The sequence below is a fragment of the Salvia miltiorrhiza genome, unplaced genomic scaffold, assembly GCF_028751815.1.
Source record: "Salvia miltiorrhiza cultivar Shanhuang (shh) unplaced genomic scaffold, IMPLAD_Smil_shh fragScaff_scaffold_21, whole genome shotgun sequence".
Taxonomy (NCBI): domain Eukaryota; kingdom Viridiplantae; phylum Streptophyta; class Magnoliopsida; order Lamiales; family Lamiaceae; genus Salvia; species Salvia miltiorrhiza.
The window spans coordinates 163,274-171,002 of NW_026651446.1; the positions used below are offsets into that span (position 1 = coordinate 163,274).

Consider the following 7,729-nt stretch of genomic DNA (forward strand, 5'->3'; position numbering starts at 1 on the left):
TGACTTGGGTTTGAATCACTAAACATGAACTAGACACTCGATCATAGGTGCAAAGATTAATCACTATACTCGCATACCAGTGGTTATAGGCATAAGAATTGTAAAAATCCGTCCTTCCCTTCTACCTCTCCTCTCATGGTTCACAGCTATGTGGTATTTATAGGCATGAGTTAGGGCTACACAGACTGGGCCCAAAATGAGTGGGCTGGAATTAGGGCTCTTCCTGCCCGAGATTGTATCCTGATCTGGAGGCTGATTTGTTCTTATCCAAACCTCAAGAGATAAGGTTTTGGATATCTTTCTACATCCTCTGCACTCTTCTTCTCTGCCCCGTCTGTACATTCTTCCCAGCTGATTCCGCTGCTCGGATGACTCCTCTGTTCGGAGGATCCCTCTGGTCGAAGCTGACTCATCTGGAAGCTTGACTTCTCTGCCCTGGCCGACTCCTCTGCCCTGGCAGACTCCTCTGCCCTGGCACCTTGATTCCTCTGGCAGCTTGACTTCTCTGCCCTGGCCGACTCCTCTGCCTTGGCAGACTCCTCTGCCCTGGCACCTTGATTCCTTTGGCAGCTTGACTTCTCTGCCCTGGCCGACTCCTCTGCCCTGGTAGACTCCTCTGCCGTGGCAGACTCCTCTGCCCTGTCTGTACCTTCTGCCCACGATCTTCTTCTGGTGCAACTGGGTCCCACATGGTACTTATGGGCAAAAGGTCGGTTTGCCCTTGAGCAACTCCAAAATTCATCTAAACTTTTGTAACATGCTGCTTCAATCTCCAATTGGCTCTGTAGTGTGCTCATGCTTCTTCCCCGAACTGAAGTCACATTATGCCCAGAACCCTCTTCCAATGCAACTGGATCCCGCGTGGTACTTATGGGCAAAAGGGTCGGTTTGCCCAACATCCTGCTTCTCGGACTTTTGGTCTTCAAAACAAGCTTTTGAGTGTCCCAAACTCCTCTGCTTCAAACTCATGCGTCTTTTGCGGAATGCAGCAGCATTATGCCTTGAAAGCACCTTCTGCCCAAAGAACGGGCCTGCCCTGGAACAACGCCTTTCCAGGTGACTGACTCTAGCAAAACAAAGGAAAAGGACTCTATCTAGACCTAAAACACACAAGAAAAACGAACACAAACATGGGCTCATCAGCCCGCGCCAGAGCTGAAGGCCCGCTCGCCAGAGCAGAGCTAAAATCCAGAGCATAGCTGACTTTTCAGCTCTGTACGCCAGAGTAAAACGCCAGAGTCAACCGACAGAGCTGACTTTTCAGCACTGTACGCCAGAGTAAAACGCCAGAGTCAACCGACAGAGCTGACTTTTCAGCTCTGTACGCCAGAGTCAACTGCCAGAGTCGACGCCAGCTATGCCAGAGCTGAATTTCCAGAGTCAACAATACAGAGCTGAATTTCCAGAGTCAACGCTCCAGAGCTGAATTTCCAGAGTCAACGCTCCATCGCTAAAATTCCAGAGTAAACACTCAAGAGCTGACTTTTCAGCGCACGCGACGCCAGAGCTGACTTTTCAGCTCTGGACTTCAGCTCTGTCCCTTTCTCGCCAGAGCTGACTACCTTTCCCGAGCTGACGCACCAGAGTTTGCCTTCCAGAGCTGAGTTACTCTCGCCAGAGCTAATTTCCAGACCTGACTTCCAGCTCTGCCTTGACTGCCAGAGCTGACTATCAGCTCTGCACTGCCCTTTTCAGAGCTGCGAATTCGGTAAATAATGAGTGTTTTCCAGAGCGCGCACCCAGATGGAGAGTTGCCTTATCTTGCACGATTTTGTTGCCATTAGAGTTCTACTTTGTATGGCAACTTCCATGGTGATCAAGAGGAATTTGAGGTCTATAAATAAGGTTTTGTTTTTATTGTAAATACACCTTTTGCCCTAGTTTTAGACGCCATCTTTGAGATCTGTTGGCATCCGAAACTTAGGATTTACTTGCTTTCATAGTTGTCGATTTTCATTGTTTTTAATTAGGTTCAATTTAGTTTTGTTTAGCTTTTATTCTTGGATTGTGATTGCGTGACACAATTACACGTTCAAGACGTTTACGGTATTTTGTATTTCAATTCAATTTATTTTGTTTAATCATGTTTATGTTTTTCATTCATGTTCATGCTTTCTTTTTAATTATGCAATTTAAATTATGCACTTTAGTTTCACGCCTAGATTAGTTAGTTTTTAATTTACAAGTATTTAATTTCTTAAGTTAGGTTTAATTTAAGTTATTTAAAATCTTGCCTAGGTTTAATAGTTTAATTCGCCTAGTAATTTTACAATTCGGTTTTAATTCAGTTTTTAAGTCTCAGTTTTAGTTTAATAATCAAACTCTTTACTGTTTTCTTTATTGCTTTTTCCTTTGATACTACTAGAAGCCCTTAAAGACTTTCCTTGAGAGATGACATTGGGTCAACTTACCATCACTAGGATGTTCTTATTCTATTGCAAGTCAAACTAGAGGTGTTCTAGGTTGAGTCAGTTATCAAACGAGAAAGGTAACTTCTGCGCCGTAGCATGTCTATGACTGGTCGGCTAACAAGCCGGAAATGGTTGTGTCCAGGAGGCATGTGTCACTCAAAGTGCAGAGTTGGGGACTTCGAGAGAGAAGGTTGGTGAGGGTCATACTTGGTGAGTAACGGGTATGACTACTATCTAAGGAAGAGTGAAGACTGCCTTGTGACCGGGGAATGTGTGACCTTCGGACCAAGTGACTTCAATGAGCTCAACCATCCCAAGTGTGAAGTATAGACCCTTGAAACGCCCCAATGTCTTTGGGCCACGCCTCGGTTTTATATGGACCATGGACGGATCATCAGTATGCCTATGACCGAAACGAATGTTGACAACAGTTATAACCTAACTGAATAACCTCACCCATTTGTTATTATTGATCTTGCTATTTTCTTGTGCAGAGTATACAGATTGAGACCTGTGACACCTCAGTTTGTCGTTGGAGAACAAAGTAGTTCCTCACTCCCTGTGGGATTCGACCCTACACTTGCCGCTAAGACTTGATTCTTGTTGTGAGACGTAGGAGCGTGTATTGTCTGTATCGGGCATACACAAGTATTTTGCCCGCACCGCACGACGGGTACGTGTCAATACTCGGACTCTGCTATTACTAGCGTTGAGATTGGGTTGCGACAGAGTGGTATCAGAGCAGTTCGTCTGCTCTGAGTCTATTGCTTGATTGAGTTGAACCTTTCATTGCTCTCATCTTTGAGTTGAGTACTAGTCTAACTTGAATTTCTAGGCTAGTTTGAGAGTCAGTTCGAAACAAAACCCCAGCACCCCATCTTCTCCGGCTTAACGATGTAAGAAGTTGATGTGTTTCTTGTTGCTTTCCTGTTGAGAGTTGAGTTTGAGACACTAATGAGTTATGAACTGTTTTGATGGCGGAATTGTTGAGGTGATGGATTTTGAGATGAGGCAGTTGTTGTGGAATATGAGGAGAGATGTTGAGGCTAGTATAGTCGATGCCCCACCTGTAACACCCCGTATTTTTTCCTTATGTTGTGAGATAGTGTCTTAACACTATTGAGAGTACTGAGATATCGAGATGCGAGATTACTTTTTTTTTATGACCAGATAAGACAGATTGTCTTTTAAATAGAGATATGAGTGGACAAACCAATGATAGAGTTAGAGTGAAGAGATTTGAGAATTGAGATGAGTTAGAGATGCTGATTCAATTGAGTTGAGATTTTATTTTATTTCCGACTACCGGGAATAGAGTTACCGGATACCGAGTTATCAGAGAGATTGACTATCCTATTAAGAAAATAGGAATAATGAGTTGGAAATAGAGTCGAGAAAGAGTGAGAACCCTTGATGAAAAGAGTCGGTCTAAGAGACGTTTAGTTCGTCCGTGTTTTGCCGATTGCTTTGATGTGATGTTATGTGAATTTACGTGACTGATTGATTATGTGATTTTGGTTACGTGTGCCATTATGAGCAAGTTATTATGATTTTTATTTGAGAACTTTAGCACTTAGAATTTTAATTAAGTTTCCAAAGCAAGAGCGGCTTATTTTTACCGAGAAATCAAAGAATGCCGGTTTATAGAATTCTCTCCAAACAAAATATTTTTAAATTATTTTTCCTATGATGAGGAATATTATAATTAAGTGAGTGCACTAATATTAGTGCTATAATTATTTTATTTTGGTCACATGAATAATTATGCTATGACATTTTATTATTGAGTAACATTTCCATGATTATTATTGTTATTATTCAATCACCTCTCTCACATTATTATTTTAAGCATGTGCCTAAATACCAAAAATTGCCAAGTGTATGAGAAGCATTAAATGAGCATTTAATTAAGGGTGTATAGATTAGGGAATCATGGCATTAAATGCCAAATCTCCTCAAAGATTACAAATTAATCTTCTCAAAGATTTGAGAGATCATCCAAATTAAAACAAATCTTGAAAATTTCTCTCACTCCCTCACCCTCACCAATCGACACACTCTCTCTCTCTCTCCCTCATCTCTCTCTTTTCCTCCATTAACAACCATAGATGAAGACCTTCGAAGCTTCATAAATTCATATCAAAAGCAAATCCACCTCTAGATCTATCCAAAACATGCACCCTCTATCTCCTAGAATTCAAGAAAATCCTTGGAGTTTAGATTCAAAGTTAGAAAGAGAAAGTTTGATTTTTGGGTGTAAGCTTGGGTAAGTGGTCTTTAAATTCATAGATCTAGCTTGTATGATGTTATATGTGAGTTTATTTGGAGGATTGAAAGCAAGAAATCACCCCCTCCCTTTTTCTTTGAAATTTTCGAAAATTGTGGGTCTTTACCCTTCAAAAAATTTTCTTTTTCTTTCCTTAAATTGGGGTGAGAAATGTGATCTATGATATGTTTGACGATGATTGATGTGTGAATTGAAAAGCTATGTCTTGAGATGCAAAGTTTGGTTGAGTTTAGTTTACCCAAAATTGGGAATTTGTGAGTTGATGTTTGAAATGATGAATTGATGATGAGCATGAGATTATGAGATGTCTAAGATGATAATTGATGGATTAAATTGAGGATATGATGTTAATTGATGACTTTGATGTGAGTTAGTTTGATAAAATTAGGGATATGTGTATCTATGCCCTAAATTGTTAATTGATGGTTTATATGTGAGATTAAATGGTTAAAATTGATAGATCTGTGATTGGATTAAAGTTTCATATGTGTTTGTGAAATTTCAAAGAGTTTAGTGTAACCAAAATTAGGACTTTCATGCCTATGTGTTAAATAAGTAAATTGGCTTAGGATAAATGTAATTGAGCATGATATTAGAGTCTAATTATGCTTGGTTAGGTTAAATGTTAGCTATATAAAATTTTAACTTAGTTTAGTTTACACAAGTTTTAGGTTTTCATGTGTTATGAGGTCAATGATTGGTTTAATGAGGTTTAATTGATATACGATCATTATGTGGACGTTTGTCATGCTTTATTTAAGAGTCCACGTTGATATGTGAGTTTTCTCCGAGTTTAGTTTGCATGATAAAAGAGAGTCTATGTATGTGTAATGAGTTATGTGATGTATGAGGTCAATTATGAGTGATTGAGTACTTTTGAGCATGAAAATGAGATGAGTATTAAAACGATGCGTTCTTGAAACGTTTTCTTGAGATTTGAGTTTGAGATGTAAGAGAAGAGTCGAGCTTGAGTTGTGATGAGTAATATGTTCATACTTGAATGTTTTTAAGTGCTATAAGTGTTGAAGTTGAGTTTTAAGAAGTTTTTATTGATGAAGTGTAGAGTCGAGCATGTTTGCTTGAGTGTTTGAGTTGGGAGATGTTTTTCGTGACGCACTGACCTACTGATTTAGAAGGGTTTATGTTACCCAAAAACCTTGAAAATTTTATGACACGTTTATATGAGATTCTTAAGCATACCGGTAAAATTTAAAGTTATTTGGACTTTGTTTACTATATTTATAAAATGGAAAACCAAAACTGCTACGTTCTGCCGAAATGTTCGGTGAGTAGCCAAAAGCGTCGCCTTTTACAGTATCTTTCCCTAACGGTTTGGAGTCCAAATTTTTATTTTTGAGACATGAGTGTCTTATCTAAGTACCTACCAAATTTTAGACCTTTTCGGCAACGTTTACTATTTTTCAAAAATCAAAGTTTTTAATTGCTCAAAACTGCCGAATATGGTAGACTGTAGAAACATAGTCATATATCCTAAACTACTTGGATTTTTTTATCCTACTTTTTTTAAAATGAAACTAGACTCAAAGAGTTTTCAAATGGTATAGGTTACAACTCCATTGGAGTTCTGTACCGAGTCTGGTGAAGGTTTTAAATCGAGTCAGTGCAGAATGAAGTTTGTTTACGACATGTCTATGTGTGAATTGATATGCTTATGTGTTTATGCTTGTTTATGTGCTTGATTGCTATGAGTTTGATCCGAGTTGAGTGTTAAGTCGAGAATAGGACGTGTGAATCCTTAGAAGTTAAGTAAACCTAGGGATTGAGATTTATTGGGTAAATAGAAGATGAGTGAGAAGTATTAGTTTGAGACGAGATTGGTTTTAGTAACGAGTTCTAACTAAGGTTTGTTTTATCACATGAACCTTCGATGACGATGATGATGATATATGAAGGCCCGAGCGAGATGAAGAAGTAAGTCGCCTGTTTTCCTTTCCAAGTTGAGCGAAGGACTTCAGGTGGGCAATATTTTGAGTATACATATATCATACGAGCTTTCTAAACTGTTTTGATGATGTTATGAGTTTATCAAATGTTTTGAGATAAATGATGTTTGAGAACTGTTTGACTTGCCGATTTTTGTTGATAATGACTTGTGTGTTACACTCTACTGATGAGACGAATTTGGTCCTGCCTCAAGCGGGATTTTGTGCACAGAGGTGACTGCGAGCCGTCTTTGGGTCGGCCGGTCACGGTACTTGAGAGGGAGGCCTACTTCTCAGTACCTTTGATATTGATGAGTTGTGGTTGTGGTGCATACATGTTTTGATCTTTGACTGCAGTCGTTTCTTTATGATGTCATATTTATTAAAACTGCTTACACAAGTTCATTTACACTATTTTATTCCTGTGTATTGCTGAGATGTGGCAAGTTTCAAACCTATAGCTCTAAGAGCACCTTTCTTGTTTTTCGGCGTTTGCCCACTGAGTATTATGTACTCACGCCCCGCATGTATTTCTAAATGTGCAGGCTAAGCGAGGAGCGAGATTGGTCTGGTGCTGGTGGGGGATTGTTTAGTTGATGTATTTACTTTATCGCATTTCCATTTTGTCGATACAGTCTTGATGATTGAGTTACTTTGTTTTCTTTTGAATCAAGCAATGTACTCTCGGTTATGTGTCTTCATACATATAATCAGTTCGATTTTTGCTGCGATACTCTGAATTTTATGCTTCCTTATGAAAAATGAGCTATACCCGCTTTGTTTTTGTCCTTGAAATTCCTGATAATTACGAAGTTATGACGATGTTGACGTTTATACCCCTGGAGTTGATTTATGGAGTTTTCCTTAGCATTTTTTTCATGCGAGCTTCCGGTTGAAGTTCAACCTTTTCTTCTTGTCTTTTTATTCTTTTAAAATAGTCGTATCGATACTCGGTCCACGCTATCACTAGCGTCGGGGATCGGGCTGCGACACCACCGTACCAAACGAGGATGAGTATGTTGTTGATTGAGATGTACCAAGTAAGTTCGTTAACCATTTTCTAATGGACATGATAATTTTATATTACA

General features: G+C 39.3%; 1 long non-coding RNA gene across 1 annotated transcript; it reads left to right on the forward strand.

Annotated features, from left to right (window-relative positions):
- The first annotated feature begins 4,407 nt into the window (after window positions 1-4,407).
- LOC131002821 (uncharacterized) lies at window positions 4,408-7,425 on the forward strand. The gene is made up of 2 exons (XR_009094425.1): window positions 4,408-6,674; window positions 7,187-7,425. It is a non-coding gene; the product is annotated as an uncharacterized LOC131002821 (long non-coding RNA).
- Window positions 7,426-7,729: the final 304 nt, after the last annotated feature.